Source organism: Silene latifolia, chromosome 9 (genome assembly GCF_048544455.1).
Source record: "Silene latifolia isolate original U9 population chromosome 9, ASM4854445v1, whole genome shotgun sequence".
In the NCBI taxonomy this organism is placed as follows: Eukaryota; Viridiplantae; Streptophyta; class Magnoliopsida; order Caryophyllales; family Caryophyllaceae; genus Silene; species Silene latifolia.
In genome coordinates, this window is record NC_133534.1 from 65,456,372 (window position 1) to 65,471,195 (window position 14,824).

Genomic DNA, 14,824 nt, shown 5'->3' on the forward strand with positions numbered 1-14,824 from the left:
GCACTCAGGCCTCAATATATACAACCAAAGTGCAACAAAGTATAACCAACTGAGGGCTTTCGCCCAAAACAGGTCCGAAAATACAAAACAGAGTCCAAAATGTACAAAGTATATACAAGACGACCGCAAAAAAAGGAAAGAGCAGCTACTCCTGGTCGCCACTCAACTCAGCTACGGTCGCCTCGAGGGTGGCGATCTCAGCGTCCTTGACCTCCAGCTCCCTCAGCAGGCGAGCTGTCTACTCCTGGGACCGCGCCACCTCGCGCTTCAAGTCTCGCTCCCTCTGCAAGTGATAAAGAAATGCCTCATTTAATTTAACGATTTCAAACAAATGCGAGAAATTACAACAACAATCAAAGTAAAGAGAATGGGAGGTTCATACCTGTCATCCCCGGCCACTAGCAAGAGCCTCAACAGCCGTAGCCCGCATCCGGTTGGCCACCCTCCACAACACCACATGCTGAGATGACGTCACCTGCAGTTCAATAAACAAAAGATTTTTAATAAAATGAACAAGTGTATTCTTATGCAATAGTGAAAGTCAACCGAAACTGGGGGCTTACCCTCCTAACCAAGTGCTGCCACTCCTCCAGGCCAGCATCTGTCACCTCCTCACCGAAGTCACGGAGCTCGCAGATCGTCGTTATCCCCGCAGCGTCGGTGTACTCAAGTGTCTCTGGGTACACTGGGGGATCGACGCCTGCCACCTCGATCTCCTGCAAAATTCAAATGAGAACTTTATTCAACGATCATTCGTCAGTTTATCAAGTCAATTCAAAAAGAAAAAGTGAAACACTTACCACGATCGACCAGTACGCCAGCCTCTGGCGAACAAACGAGGAGTACTCCTCGCCAGGGAGAAGAAGAGCGTCACCACCAACGCCCGCCAAGTCAGCCTCCCTCTCAGCGTCAAAGGGCTCCCTAAAAATCGCCCGAGGAGGACCGATGGGAATCGTGAAAGCATCACGGGAACACTGATGAGTTAAACGCTTGCCCAGGTACCACACTGGTCCCATGGACGTCCTCAATAGCAACCGACTCGAGCTCCTAGGTCGAAGGACCTCAGCCACGAAGGTCGGAGCACCAGGGTAGTCCACCCAAGGTCTGGGCACTCACTAAAGACAAGTAAATAAAGGGGTCATTCTTATGATCATTTCTGAAATCAATAAAGTAAATAAAAAGAAAAGTGACTGAAGATACTCACGTCACTCAGCTTCAGGGCATTCACGCCCCGTCGACAAACATCGTAAGAAGAGCGCAAGCTCCTCCTACGGCACACCACCCAGTCCCTCACCACTGGGTACGCCCTCGGCTCTAGCTCTGTCCTCTTGGGCGTCAAGCCCGAAAAGTAGGAGTACACCCACGCCTGCAAAACAAGACAGTCGATAATGATCTTTCGTGATTCGATAAAAGCAAAAGAAGTATGGGAAGAAGCAATGATATTTCATAATGCAAAACAAAGGATTATACCTCCATCAGCAACCCAGGACCGACTGTAGCCGGAGAAGTCCCCTTATCTAGCAGCTCAGGACGAACCATGGCCCTCATGTAGCGAGTGAGGTGATACTGTCGTTTTGTACCAAAAATAAACCTAATTAAAACTAACAAAGAAGCTAGTGATAAGCAGGGTCGATCTCCACAGGGAGGTTAGATATCTGTTAAGGGTCCGTCTATTTGGTCACAAATGGGGGTTTGAATTTTGGTTATCTAAACTAATAAAAGCTTGAAGGAAAGAGCGAAAAGAGAGAGCAATAAAAGACAGGAATTATAATAAAGATGATCAAATGAGAGAGAACATGTCAGGATTCTGGTTCACCATGGTAGTCTATCGACTCAGCTGCAAATAGCCTAGATAATCTACTGTGAGACGGATACATGAAAGGTCCTTCCGGTCCACTTTCTATCCTAGATTTCCACTAACTTAACTTCTATCCTCGTCAGGGTAGTCTACTGTTCATAGCAGGACTATTTAGTCCAATCTTCCGATCCAGGAGTAAATTTAACCAGATTAAAAGTAACTTAGAAGTGTGCACTCAACTAAGTCGGTATTATAATTATATTGCCATGGGTACAAATTCTCACAAGTAAATCATCTAGCCTATTCGCTACATCGTCACAATCCTACCATGGACTCCCTAATCCCAACATGAAAGAATTTAGCTACTAATATTACTAATGATGTCAACAACAATAATAATGAATATACTAATGAATGGCATAATGAAATAACAATAATTAAGCATAAATAGAGATTAGGGCAGAAGTAATTAAGACAAGAAAGCAATGATTAAAGCAAAGAAACAATTGTATTAAGATTAATAAAGGAAGAAAGATTACAATCTCTAGCAATCCGGCATAAAGAACAAATCCACAAGCAAGAGATTAAGGGAAGAGAGTTTACAGTCGAAAGTGTAAAAAGAGAGATTAATAGATTTCTTAGATGAATAAAGTGTAAGTAGCGTGCTTAAAAACCTAATTAATGAAAGCTTAGATAGACAAAACAAAGTCCATCACGAAATAACATAACACAGGTTAATTATGCCCGTCTAAAATCCAAAACCTCTCGATCGAGTGATATAAAACCACTCGATCAAGGTCTTCAGGAGATAATCCTCTCGATCGAACCAAAATATCTCTCGATCTAGGAAACCCACTAAACAGCATTTCGATCGAGTATGCTAAAGCACTCGATCTAACTCTTCTGCTCACAAAACCACTCGATCGAATCAAATCGATCGAGTGTTCTTCCACCAAGTCAGCTTCTAACTCGTCATTGACTGCTTCGTTGACCACTCTCTCACGCAAATCAAGGCATAATCTCACTCTAGCATTCCCGTCTCCTCAAAATGTATGCAAAATAGGACGAAAAGAGTACGGTTTCACCACTTTCAGGTTCATTTCTGCAATTCAGACAAAACAAAGCAAAGTAGCCAATTCGGGGCATATTGCAATACAAAACAATACAAAAGTACATAGAAATACGTGCAAAATAAGACTAAAAAGGCTATATAAAATGCACATATCAAATCTCCCCAAACCGAACCTTTACTCGTCCTCGAGTAAACTAAATGCAAACTAACGGAACTGAAATGAAAACTCAGAGCTAGCTATAACTTTTCTACTTGAACCGATTTAATGCAACAGAAATCAACAGTCATAGCTGCAGCAGTTAATACGCAAACAAATTATAAGATGTCCATAAATAAGGCTGACCTATCGACCTTGCAAGACCAACAAAATCGGACTCTCACGTGGTCACTCTTCTCTCATGAAGCAAAGGGTGAATTATATATGTATAAGAGAGAAAGAGAAACAGTCACTCACCTAAACTGCGACCTACATAACATGCATGCAACGAAAATGAAAGACGATTCAAGTACTATGCACACACTCCAACCGACAATATCCGTCACAGCCGAGGGCTTACAAAAAGTATAGGAATAGTGAGGTTCAGGTGAGAAAAGGCAAAACAAATTATGGGAATGTGAAGGTAAATCGTCAAGCTAGCTCCTAAATAAGACCATATAAGACCATCCGAATCTCAACTGACTGAAAAATAAAGCACAAGTGCCCTTCATTTGGCACAAACTTCCCTTTTTTAATACGGTCCTAATTATCCAAACAATACAACTCAATTTTTTTCAAACGTTTCTTTCTTTTTTTTTTTTTTTTCTGCACTCACGTATGATTTCTAATTTTTTTTCTTTTTTTTTTCATTCACACGTTCTCTTTTTTCCTTTTTCCATGTTTTTTTTCATTTTTTCATTCTCCTTTCTCCTATTTCTACCAACTTCAACAATACAAACGGGCCAAACTCGTAACATTAATCAACATATCACAAAAGATACACTAGACTAGCTTGGCTGGGCAGGCTTAGTTTTGGGTGTAGCTAATGGGTCAAAAAGGCTAAATTTGGCTTAAGTGGAGCTAAATGGGTGAAAAATGTAAGAAAGAGAAATTTGCAAGCACCTCCCTGCATGTGACACCGACCACAAACCCGAATGTATGCAATTGACAAGAAATCGAATGTCATAAATGCGCAAAAATGATTAACATACTATGCAAGGAGTACTACTCTAAATTCCTACATGAACCGGTCAGGAATGTCACCAGTTTTATGATTTTTATGATTTTTTGAAGGAAATGAAAACAATGCAAGCAGAAAAATAGAAACGTGAATGAAAAACAAATGCAAATGCAGACTCAAAGGATGCATTACCCTCCCCAAACCAAAACGGACAATGCCCTTGTTGTCCTCCAGCATACACCAGCAGATTTATACAGGGGAACGGGAAAATACAACCAATAAATGTATGAAAAACAATAAATAAAAAGGAGACAAAAAGAAATAAAAGAGCAAGAATGTACATACAAAACACGAACTTCCCCAAACCAGCCTGAAAACTGGGGAAGTGAGTAGACCAGTAGCTACTTGTCAGCCTCGTCCGTCACGTCCTCCACCGTGTAGTCCGGGTCTCTCTCCTGCTCCCTCCTCCTCACCTCCTCAGCCTGAGTACGCGCCTCCTCCTCAGCTGTGCCCTCCTCCTCGTCACTGGCTGGCTCTGGGTACTCCTCAGCTAGGTACCGGTAAAAAGACGGGTGTGGCCAACCCTCAGGAACTGGACATCGTCACCTCATGTGATACTCGTATAGAGGGAACAAAGTAAGAGCTATATCCCGCTCTATACGAGCCTGCTTGCTAAGAAGCTCAAGCAACAAATCGTCACGGCGCCCTTGGTCAAGGACCGCGGACGCCTCAAAAGGTGGAGGAGGTACAAAATTAGTCGGGTAGACCGGCTGTGTCTGGTCGGGCGCGGGAGTAGGAGTAGGAGTAGGGATCGGGGTAGGAATGGCCGTGGAAGACTGACCACCCGTAGAAGGTATGGATCCCTCTCCGGTCTCAAGTCTCCTCCGCTTCCTAGAAGCGAACATGGTAGGAGGTGGTTGAAGTGGGAGGTGGTACATGGGTAGAGGTGGAGGTAACCTTCCCCTAACAGTGGGCAGGGGAACGAGACGGGGTAGAGTGGTGCAAGGAAGGGTCTCAGACAAGGAACCAGAAATCTTCCATGTCTGGTGGTCGAAAGCAAGCCAAAACATGGACAGCAAAGCAGGAATGCCTAGGTACCTGTCAGTATCTATGTACTGTAAGTCACGAGGGAAGACGGGGAAGAGAGAACGGGCAAGAAAAGTGGCTATGCCACCGCAAACAATGGTGCCCGTGGTCTTCTCCCCCACAGTGTGAAAGTACTGGGCGGTCAGGTAAGCAATGTTAAGGATGAAGGGTCCCTCACTGTCAATGTTCAGGTACCCGCCCAGAATAGAAAGCTCAATATTGTTCACATTGTTTGGTTCTTTACGGCCAAAAATAGTACTACCCATAAGACGCAAGAAATATCGGGCATGGGGAAGGTGGACCTGAGCGAGCTTGCGCTCCTCGTAAGTAGTCTGTGCCAAGGTTCTCCACAACTGGCGGATGACCTTCCTTGGGGCAGCAGTAGGACCCATAAAAGAAAGTCCTAGCCTAGTACCAAACTCCTCTAAAGCAATAAAAATTCCGGTTAAATAACCGGAAAGACACAGAAGCACAATTCGGGTCAGTGTCGTGAGCGCCCGAAGAGAAGGTAAAGGAGCTGAAAAACTCAACGGTCAGCTCCTTGAAGGTCAAGGCACTCATGATGACTAGTCCAGACATCCCCGTACCCCGCAAAATCTCAACAACTGGCTCGTAAATACCAAGCCTATCAAGTGACTGACGGCACAAAAACTTGGTAGACAGAAAATCACCGCTAGCTAAAGCAAAGAATCGAGTGCGATGCATAGTATTAACAAAGATTACCTCAGGATAGTCGGGGTGCGAGTCAAGTGAATCGTCCATGCGGATGGTGACACGGCCAGCAGAGCGGCCAGCAGAGGGTGTAGCTCGTCCGCGACCCCGCCCTTTAGTACCTGAAGAAGAAGCACGTCCAGTAGCAGGACGAGGTACTAGAGCGGCCCTGTAGGCAGCTGTGACAGCTGGTGACCACGCAGCAGGGGTGGTCACCGTAGCAGAGGTACTAGCTATGGCTGCAACAGTAGAAGCAGCAGAGACGGAAACAGAAGTCGAGCTATCAGCAGAGCTAGCAAGAACAGTGCTGAAACCGACACGGAAGAGGAAGCAGAGCGGGCCGAGACAGAAACAGAGCCAGCAGTAGTAACAACAGCAGTACCAGTAGTAACAACAGGTAAAACAGGGGTAGCGGCAGTGGTACTAACAGTCGTAGTGACGGTGGTGGCAGCAGGGACCACCGTCACAGCAGAGGACGGAACTACAGTCGAACTAGACGAAGGCATTGAACTACTGCTCATCCTAATCAATTAAGCAAGGGGAAGTGATAAGCAATTGAACGATAAACCACAAAACCCCAATTTTCAGTCGAAATTTTCGACTTAAGCATAGACCCTAACCCTAATTACTTCATAAATTCGAAATCAAGCAATTAATCAACAATAAAGTAAAGGGAGACTTACTTGATAATGAAACCCTCAAGAAGAAGCAAAAATAATCGACAAAACAAGTGCAATTGGCAGAATTTCGAATAAAAACCGCAAATCCTAATTCCTTAATTGACCGTGAAAATGAGCACGATTGAAGGGGAAATTAAAGGGCAAAAGTCGAATTATTAGCAAGGAACAAATTTTGGGTGTTGGATTTGGTAAAGGGCAAAGATTATGGAGGTTTTGGGATGAATGTCGCAGAAAAGGGGTGAACAAATGAAAGACTGAAAATAAAAGAATGAAAATAAGAAGTTTAAGAGTTACTTCCTGCGTGTGATTTGCAATTCCACTCGATCGAGTGATTTGAAATCACTCGACCGAGTAGTTTGGTCTTCATTCCTCTCGATCGAACAGAATTCTACTCGATCGAGAACACCCTATTTTGCCATTTCGATCGAGTAATTATAAACTACTCGATCGAACCCTTTTCTTGTGCATTCCTCTCGATCGAGTACAAAAAGTACTCGATCGAATCCTTTTCTTCGTGTAATTCATCACAATACGTCATTATCTCCCCAACCCTGTATAAAAACACTCGCAAACATATCCCAAACATACCAAATCGCAAAAATAACAGTCTATAGTATTTCTAACTAAACTAAAAATAATCTAAATTCTAACAGTCTTAAAAACACAATAAAGAAATTTAACGGAAATTTAAAATTAATTTTTACAATTTGTTACACGGGGCATTCCCCGCTTAATTCTCAAAACAATTCAGTAGCCCAACGGAGGGCTTCTGACTGGAGGAGGTCCCTTCAGCATCCTTGACCATCCTCTTCGTTATCCACGAGCTTGAATTTGAACCAGTAGGGGGAGAATAGTTAACATCCACGTATGCACGAACTTTTCTCGTCCCTTTATCTTTCCCATCAGCTTTGACGTTAGGATCCCCGATTTAATTGACTTTAATTGCACTACGACCTTTGACAGCTCCCACATCTATTCCATCTGTACCTGCAGCAAGGAAAATAGACGAATGTTCCTCCCTTTCGCTCTCAGTCTGAGGCGGAGGGGTCACAATTGCAGCACAAAATTCCACATTTTGATCTGGAGTGTCCATATGGGAGTTAGTAGAGAAGAGGGCATTGCAAGGTTGAGCTTGCATGGGAGCCCTACGAGATTTAGACTGATGAAAAATCAATTCCTCGTCTCCTACCTGAAATGTGAGTGTCTTACCCCCAACATCGATCACTGCACGAGCAGTGAATAAAAATGGTCTCCCTAAAATAATAGGGGTGTGAGTGTCCTTGGGAATATCAAGCACTACGAAGTCAACGGGAATAAAGAATCTCCCGATTTTGACAGGTATGTCCTCTATAACTCCTAACGACTGTGATACACTACGGTCGGTCATCTGTACGGTCATGTTTTTGTGCAATTAAATTTGGTCAAACCAAGTCTATTTGCGAGAGACAAAGGTAAGACGCTTACGCTAGCACCAAGATCGCATAGCGCGTTATCGATCAAATGGGTACCTATGTGACATGGAATCGAGAAACTATCCGGGTCTGACTGTTTAGGTGGCAACTTATTTTGAACTAGGGCAGTCCCTACCTCAGTCAAAGCTACCGTCTCATGATCGTTTATATGCCTCTTACGTGACAGAATTTCTTTCATAAACTTTAAATAAGAGGGTACCTATGTCAGCAAATCGGCGAATGGAATAGTAACCTGTAAGTTTTCAGGAGCTCGGCAAATTTACCGAACTGTTGATTGGCTTTAGTGCTCTGTAATCGCCTCGGAAAGGGCACCGTAATAGGAATCTCGAGCCCTTTATTTCTCTCTTCCAACGTCTCAGCAGGTTCAAGCTCTCTGTCAGTCGATCGAGACTTTTTACCTCTCGATCGAGTGTTTCCAGGTGAAATTTCACTCGATCGAGCAATAACAACCTCTCGACCGAGTTCCTCCATTTGCACAGTGTTCGATCGAGGTATATTTTCACTCGATCGAACTGTTTCCTCAAATTTTTACTCGATCGAGTGGTTTTCACCTCTCGGTCGATGCCTTGATTATCCAGTTCACTCGATCGAGTAGAATTTCCTTTCGATCGAGTGTTTTCAGCAGCAATTCTACTCGATCGACCCCCTGAGATCAGTCGATCGAGTATATTCTTCGTGGTAAGCTTATCTTCAGCGACAATTGACTGTTCATCAGCATTTATGGCCTTCCTCGGGTCTGATATGTCATCTAAATTTGACAATTTTGGTCCTTCATATGAACGACCACTTCTCAAATTAATCAAGTTTACCGTCTCGTGTGGATTCTTCTCAGATTGGGATGCAAATGACCCGGTTTCCTCGTGGACTGATTGGCGGCGAGTTGAGCAACTTGAGTTTCAAGTGACTTGATGGATGCTTCTTTCTGTTGGTCACTTAGTTGTCATTGCTTTGTCAACGACTGAAGCATTGTCTTTAACTCAGCTTGCTCACTTACCCCACTTGAAGATGATGCTCCTTGATTCGGTGGAGGAAAAGAAGGAGGCTTTTGGAAGCCTTGTTGAGCCTTATGAGGAGGGACATATGGCTGCTGCGGTGGAGGAGTGGGATTAAGAATATTTTGACTTATCCACCTCAAATTGGGATGGACTGCCCCTTGATTTTTGTAATAAGAACCTCCTCCTTGCCTATATTGCTGAAAGGCAAGGACTTGTTCTTTCTCAGTAAGATAGTCAATAGCTAGAGTAGAGAAAGGGACAGCATCTAGATTCTCTATTCATACAGACGGTAGTTTGAGGTTTGATGGGAGGTGGTGTGTCCCTAATGATGAGGAGGTGAAAAAGACAATCATGACAGAGGCATATTGTACACCATATTCGGTACATCCAGGTGGTGACAAGCTGTACAAGGATTTAAAGACGACTTTCTGGTGGCCTGGGATGAAGAAAGAAATAAATGAGTTTGTGGCTCGTTGTTTGACATGTCAACGAGTTAAAGGGGAGCAGCAACGACCAAAAGGTAAGATTCAGTCTTTAGAGGTACTTGAGTGGAAGTAGGAATCCATTTCCATGGATTTTATCGTGGGTTTGCCCAAGAGCCAGCAGGGTAACAACATGATATGGGTTATAGTGGATCGACTGACCAAGTCAGCTCATTTTGTGCCAATGAAAGATACATGGACTAAGGCACAATTAGCTATGGCTTATCGGAAGAATGTGCTAAGGTTACATGGCGTGCCTAAAGACATAGTATCTGACAGAGATGCGAGGTTTATCTCAAGGTTTTGGAAAGAGTTGCAGGAGTCTTTGGGAATGACATTGAAGATGAGTACAGCATTTCATCCTGCAACAGATGGTCAGACAGAGAGAACGATCAAGACTCTTAAGGATATGTTACGAGCTTGTGTGATGGATTTTGGTGGTAGTTGGGAGCAGAGGTTAGATTTGATCGAGTTTTCCTACAACAACAGTTATCACACTAGTATTGGCATGGCGCCATTTGAGGCTTTATATGGGAGGAGATGTAGGAGTCCGATTTGCTGGGACGACAGTGCTGAGGGGGTGGTTTTGGGACCAGAGATGGTTGAGCAGATTAAGATGATCAAGGAAAGGATGAGAGCAGCTCAGGATAGGCAAAAGAGTTATGCAGATCTACATCGCCGGGATATAGAGTATCAGGTTGGGGACAAGGTTCTTCTGAAAGTGTCTCCTATGCGTGGGGTCATGAGATTTGGGAAGAAAGGCAAGCTGAGCCAGAAGTTCATAGGACCATATGAGATCTTAGACCGGGTTGGAGAGGTTGCTTACCGTTTGGCTTTACCGTCTTCTTTGAATAGGGTGCATAATGTGTTTCATGTATCTCAGCTGCGGAAGTATGTGAGTGATCCGTCACATGTGTTAGAGGCGGAGAACATAGAGCTAGATGAGTCCTTGTCTTACCTTGAGGTGCCTAAGCAGATTCTTGACCGGAAGGTTAGGAAAACTAGAAATGGTGAGACAGTCTTGCTTAAGATTCTTTGGTCTAATCATGAGGTTGAGGAGGACACATGGGAGGCAGAGGAGTCCATGAGAGAGCCCTATCCGTTTCTTTTTGATCAGGTATGTATGGTTACGGGGACGTAACCTTGTTTCTTTTAGGGGGGTAGGAGATGATCTCGAAGAGTTTTTGCATCTTTTTATGTTGTTTTTGGGTATAGTTAGTAGTAAGTTGTGTCGGGTTGAGTTTGGGTTGGTAGCATGTGTCGGAGTTTTGTGTTGAGTTTTGTTTTGGTCGTAGTGTCGGGAGTATGGTAGTATGTTTTTATTTTGTTGTAGTTTGAACTTCGGGGACGAACTACTTTTTAAGGAGGGAAGACTGTAATACTACGGTTTTATGTGTCTCTGGGTACTCTATCGAATGGGCCTTACTCTGTCGAGTAAGGGTGTTTTGTTTTACGAAATAGTAGTCTGTCTGTAGGGTACTCGATCGAGTAGCCTTGGTACTCGATCGAGTAATTGGCACTCGATCGAGTACGTTAGTTACTCGATCGAGTAGGTCGGGTTACAGGGGTTAATTGACGGGTTTTGTTAATAAATCGGATTAATATATAATAAGTTCGTCATCTTCCTAAAACACTTTTGCTAAAACCTAATTCACTGTTTAAGAGAGTTCTCAAGTACGTTGCTTTGCTATTCCGCTTTATTGACAAATCCCGGAGCTTCAGGGGTCGGATTTCATCATTCTTTGTGTCCTTGTGATCCTTGCGTCGAGGGTAAGATCTACATACCAATTTTATAGCTTTTAATGAACTTTGTTTAAACCCTAATTTGAGGGATTGGGGGATTTGGTGGTTATTGTGATTGTTAGTAATTATATGATTATGTGAATAGGAGGAGGATTCGTAGAAGAGCGTTTTTGAGACAGCTGTTAGATCGTCTGCTGCTTGTGATTGCATTTCAGGTAGGGTTTTCCCTACTCGTATTAGTTACATGATATGTGTGGTGAATTGTGCTGTAGTTAGTGTTGTTGATTGTTTCAGACCATTGTTGAGTTGTATTGTGATTGCTGATTGTCTGTCTGTGTTCTTCGGGGCTTGTCCCTGGCTGAGTGGAGTCACTTGCGGGAGTGGCTTCATGCCCATGATTCGCCTTCTGTGGAACCCGCCACAGAAGGGATGTGCACATTAATGGACGTGGGTTATCGCTCGATAGAGATAAGCGCGGATTGGTGGGTACGGTTGCGGTCCCCCACTGGCGGTGTGGAGTATCTGTTGTGATGGGTACTCTGGCAGGTCTACACACTTTATTGTGTAGTCAGTTACGTGGAGACTGTTCATGGAGACGGGGGTTTGATGTGACGATTGCACTATTTGGTAATTGTTGTATTGTATCTTATTTTGTGTAATTAGTACTGACCCCGTTTAATTGTTTTAAAAACTGTGGTGATCCATTCGGGGATGGTGAGCAGTTATTGAGCAGGTTTGACTAGAGGCATTTGGGCTAGCTGGGATGTGTCACCACGAGCTGATTAGAGTCTTCCACTGTCAAACTTTTGTTGTCTAGACCTTTGGTTTTTGAGAACATGTATTGTACTTTTTATCAGTTTGGTTTTGGACTTGTAATCACATTAAACAGTTTGGCTATTTAAATTATGTTTCTTTATTGTCATTTGATTACCATTACCTCGGGAAACCGAGATGGTGACGTTCTTATACCTGAGTGGTCCTGGTAAGGCACTTGGAGTATGGGGGTGTCACATAGTCAATAGATGAACTGTCTGTTGATCTCCAGCAGATTGCAGCTCCAATCTATCAAACCGAGCATTCATGGCTTCCATCTGAGCCAGGACTGCCTTATCAACCGCATGGACCGTTCGAATACCGTCCCGTGGGTTCCCATATTCAGCATAAGGGGTCGCCATCTCCTCAATAATGCCTCATCCCTTATCATCATCAATATTCTTTTGAAATCTTCCGTTGGATGAGGCGTCAAGTATAGCTCTGTGGTCATCGTACAACCCATTGTAGAACTGGTTGCACAAAAACCACTGATCAAAACCATGGTGAGGAAGAGACCTCACCAACTTCTTGAACCGACACCAAGCTTCATAGAAAGTCTCATCAGGTGCCTGCTTGAAACTAGTAATCTTACCCCTCAGCTGATTAGTGCGTTGTGGAGGGAAATATCTTTTGTAGAAGGCAAGTGCGAGAGTCTCCCAGTTAGTGATACCAGCAGCTGTCCGATCAAGATCAGTCAGCCACTCACGGGCTGAGTCAGTCAGAGAAAAAGGAAATAGCACTTCCTTTATCTTGTCTTGAGTTACTCCCTTAGTAGCGGGAATAGTAGAGCAGTAGTCGGTAAAGACTTCCATATGCTTTCGCGGATCTTCACCCGCCACACCTCGGTATAGATTTCTCTCCACCAGATTTATGTAAGACGGACGGATATCGAAAGTGTTACCGTCCTCAGTTTGGAGGTTAAAACCTTTAGGAATCGAGGATGCTTTGGGCTCCGAGTGACTTGCAATGTTAGGCATCTTTACTGGCTTGTCGGCAGAAATAAGATTGTTTTCTTCAAAAGACTGGTCTTCTGCAAATAAAAAGTGTTGTAGCTCGGGCTCGAAAGTACTCAAGTCTTCCTTTCGAAGTTCTCTTTGCAGACGGAGTCTATGCCGAAACAGTCTTTCTGACTCCGAATCAGCTGGAACTAATACCGACCTGTTTGTCCTGGGCATACACAACACTGAAAGAGATAAATGAGAACTGTCTTAAGGAATAAAAATTCCCTGAGACGGATAAAAATAAACGAAAACAAAAACAGATAGGGCTTTTGCCTCCCCGGCAACGGCGCCAAAATTTGATACTGTCGTTTTGTACCAAAAATAAACCTAATTAAAACTAACAAAGAAGCCAGTGATAAGCAGGGTCGATCTCCACAGGGAGGCAAGATATCTGTTAAGGGTCCGTCTATTTGGTCACAAATGGGGGTTTGAATTTTGGTTATCTAAACTAATAAAAGCTTGAAGGAAAGAGCGATAAAGAGAGAGCAATAAAAGACAGGAATTATAATAAAGATGATCAATGAGAGAGAACATGTCAGGATTTCGGTTCACCATGGTAGTCTATCGACTCAGCTGCAAATAGCTTAGATAATTTACTGTGAGACGGATACAGGAAAGGTCCTTCCGGTCCACTTTCTATCCTAGATTTCCACTAACTTAACTTCCGTCCTCGTCAGGGTAGTCTACTGTTCATAGCAGGTCTATTTAGTCCAATCTTCCGATCCAGAAGTAAATTTAACCAGATTAAAAGTAACTTTGAAGCGTGCACTCAACTAAGTCGATATTATAATTATATTGCCATGGGTACAGATTCTCACAAGTAAATCATCTAGCCTATTCACTACATCGTCACAATCCCACTATGGATTCCCTAATCCCAACTTGAAAGAATTTAGCTACTCATATTACTAATGATGTCAACAACAATAATAATGAATATACTAATGAATGGCATAATGAAATAACAATAATTAAGTATAAATAGAGATTAGGGCAGAAGTAATTAAGACAAGAAAGCAATGATTAAAGCAAAGAAACAATGGTATTAAGATTAATAAGGGAAGAAAGAATACAATCTCTAGCAATTCGGCGTAAAGAACAAATCCACAAGCAAGAGATTAAGGGAAGAGAGTTTACAGTCGAAAGTGTAAAAAGAGAGATTAAGAGAATTCTTAGATGAATAAAGCGTAAGTAGCGTGCTTAAAAACCTAATAAATGAAAGCTTAAATAGACAAAACAAAGTCCATCACTAAATAACATAACACGGGTTAATTATGCCCGTCTAAAATCCAAAACCTCTCGATCGAGTGATATAAAACCACTCGATCGAGGTCTTCAGGCGATAATCCTCTCGATCGAACCAAAATATCTCTCGATCGAGGAAACCCACTAAACAGTATTTCGATCGAGTATGCTAAAGCACTCGATCGAACTCTTCTGCTCATAAAACCACTCGATCGAATCAAAATGCCCATCGATCGAGTGTTCTTCCTCCAGGGTAGCTTCTAACTCGTCATTGACTGCTTCGTTGACCACCCTCTCACGCAAATCAAGGCATAATCTCACTCTAGCATTCCCGTCTCCTCAAAATGTATGCAAAATAGGACGAAAAGAGTACGGTTTCACCACTTTCAGGTTCATTTATGCAATTCAGACAAAACAAACCAAAGTAGCCAATTCGGGGCATATTCCAATACAAAACAATACAAAAGTGCATAGAAATACGTGCAAAATAAGACTAAAAAGGCTATATAAAATGCACGTATCAAATCTCCCCAAACCGAACCTTTACTCGTCCTCAAGTAAACTAAATG

General features: G+C 43.1%; 1 non-coding gene across 1 annotated transcript; it reads left to right on the forward strand.

Moving 5' to 3' along the window:
* The first annotated feature begins 12,504 nt into the window (after positions 1-12,504).
* On the forward strand, positions 12,505-12,610 carry LOC141603564 (small nucleolar RNA R71). The gene has a single exon (XR_012525430.1). It is a non-coding gene; the product is annotated as a small nucleolar RNA R71 (small nucleolar RNA).
* Positions 12,611-14,824: the final 2,214 nt, after the last annotated feature.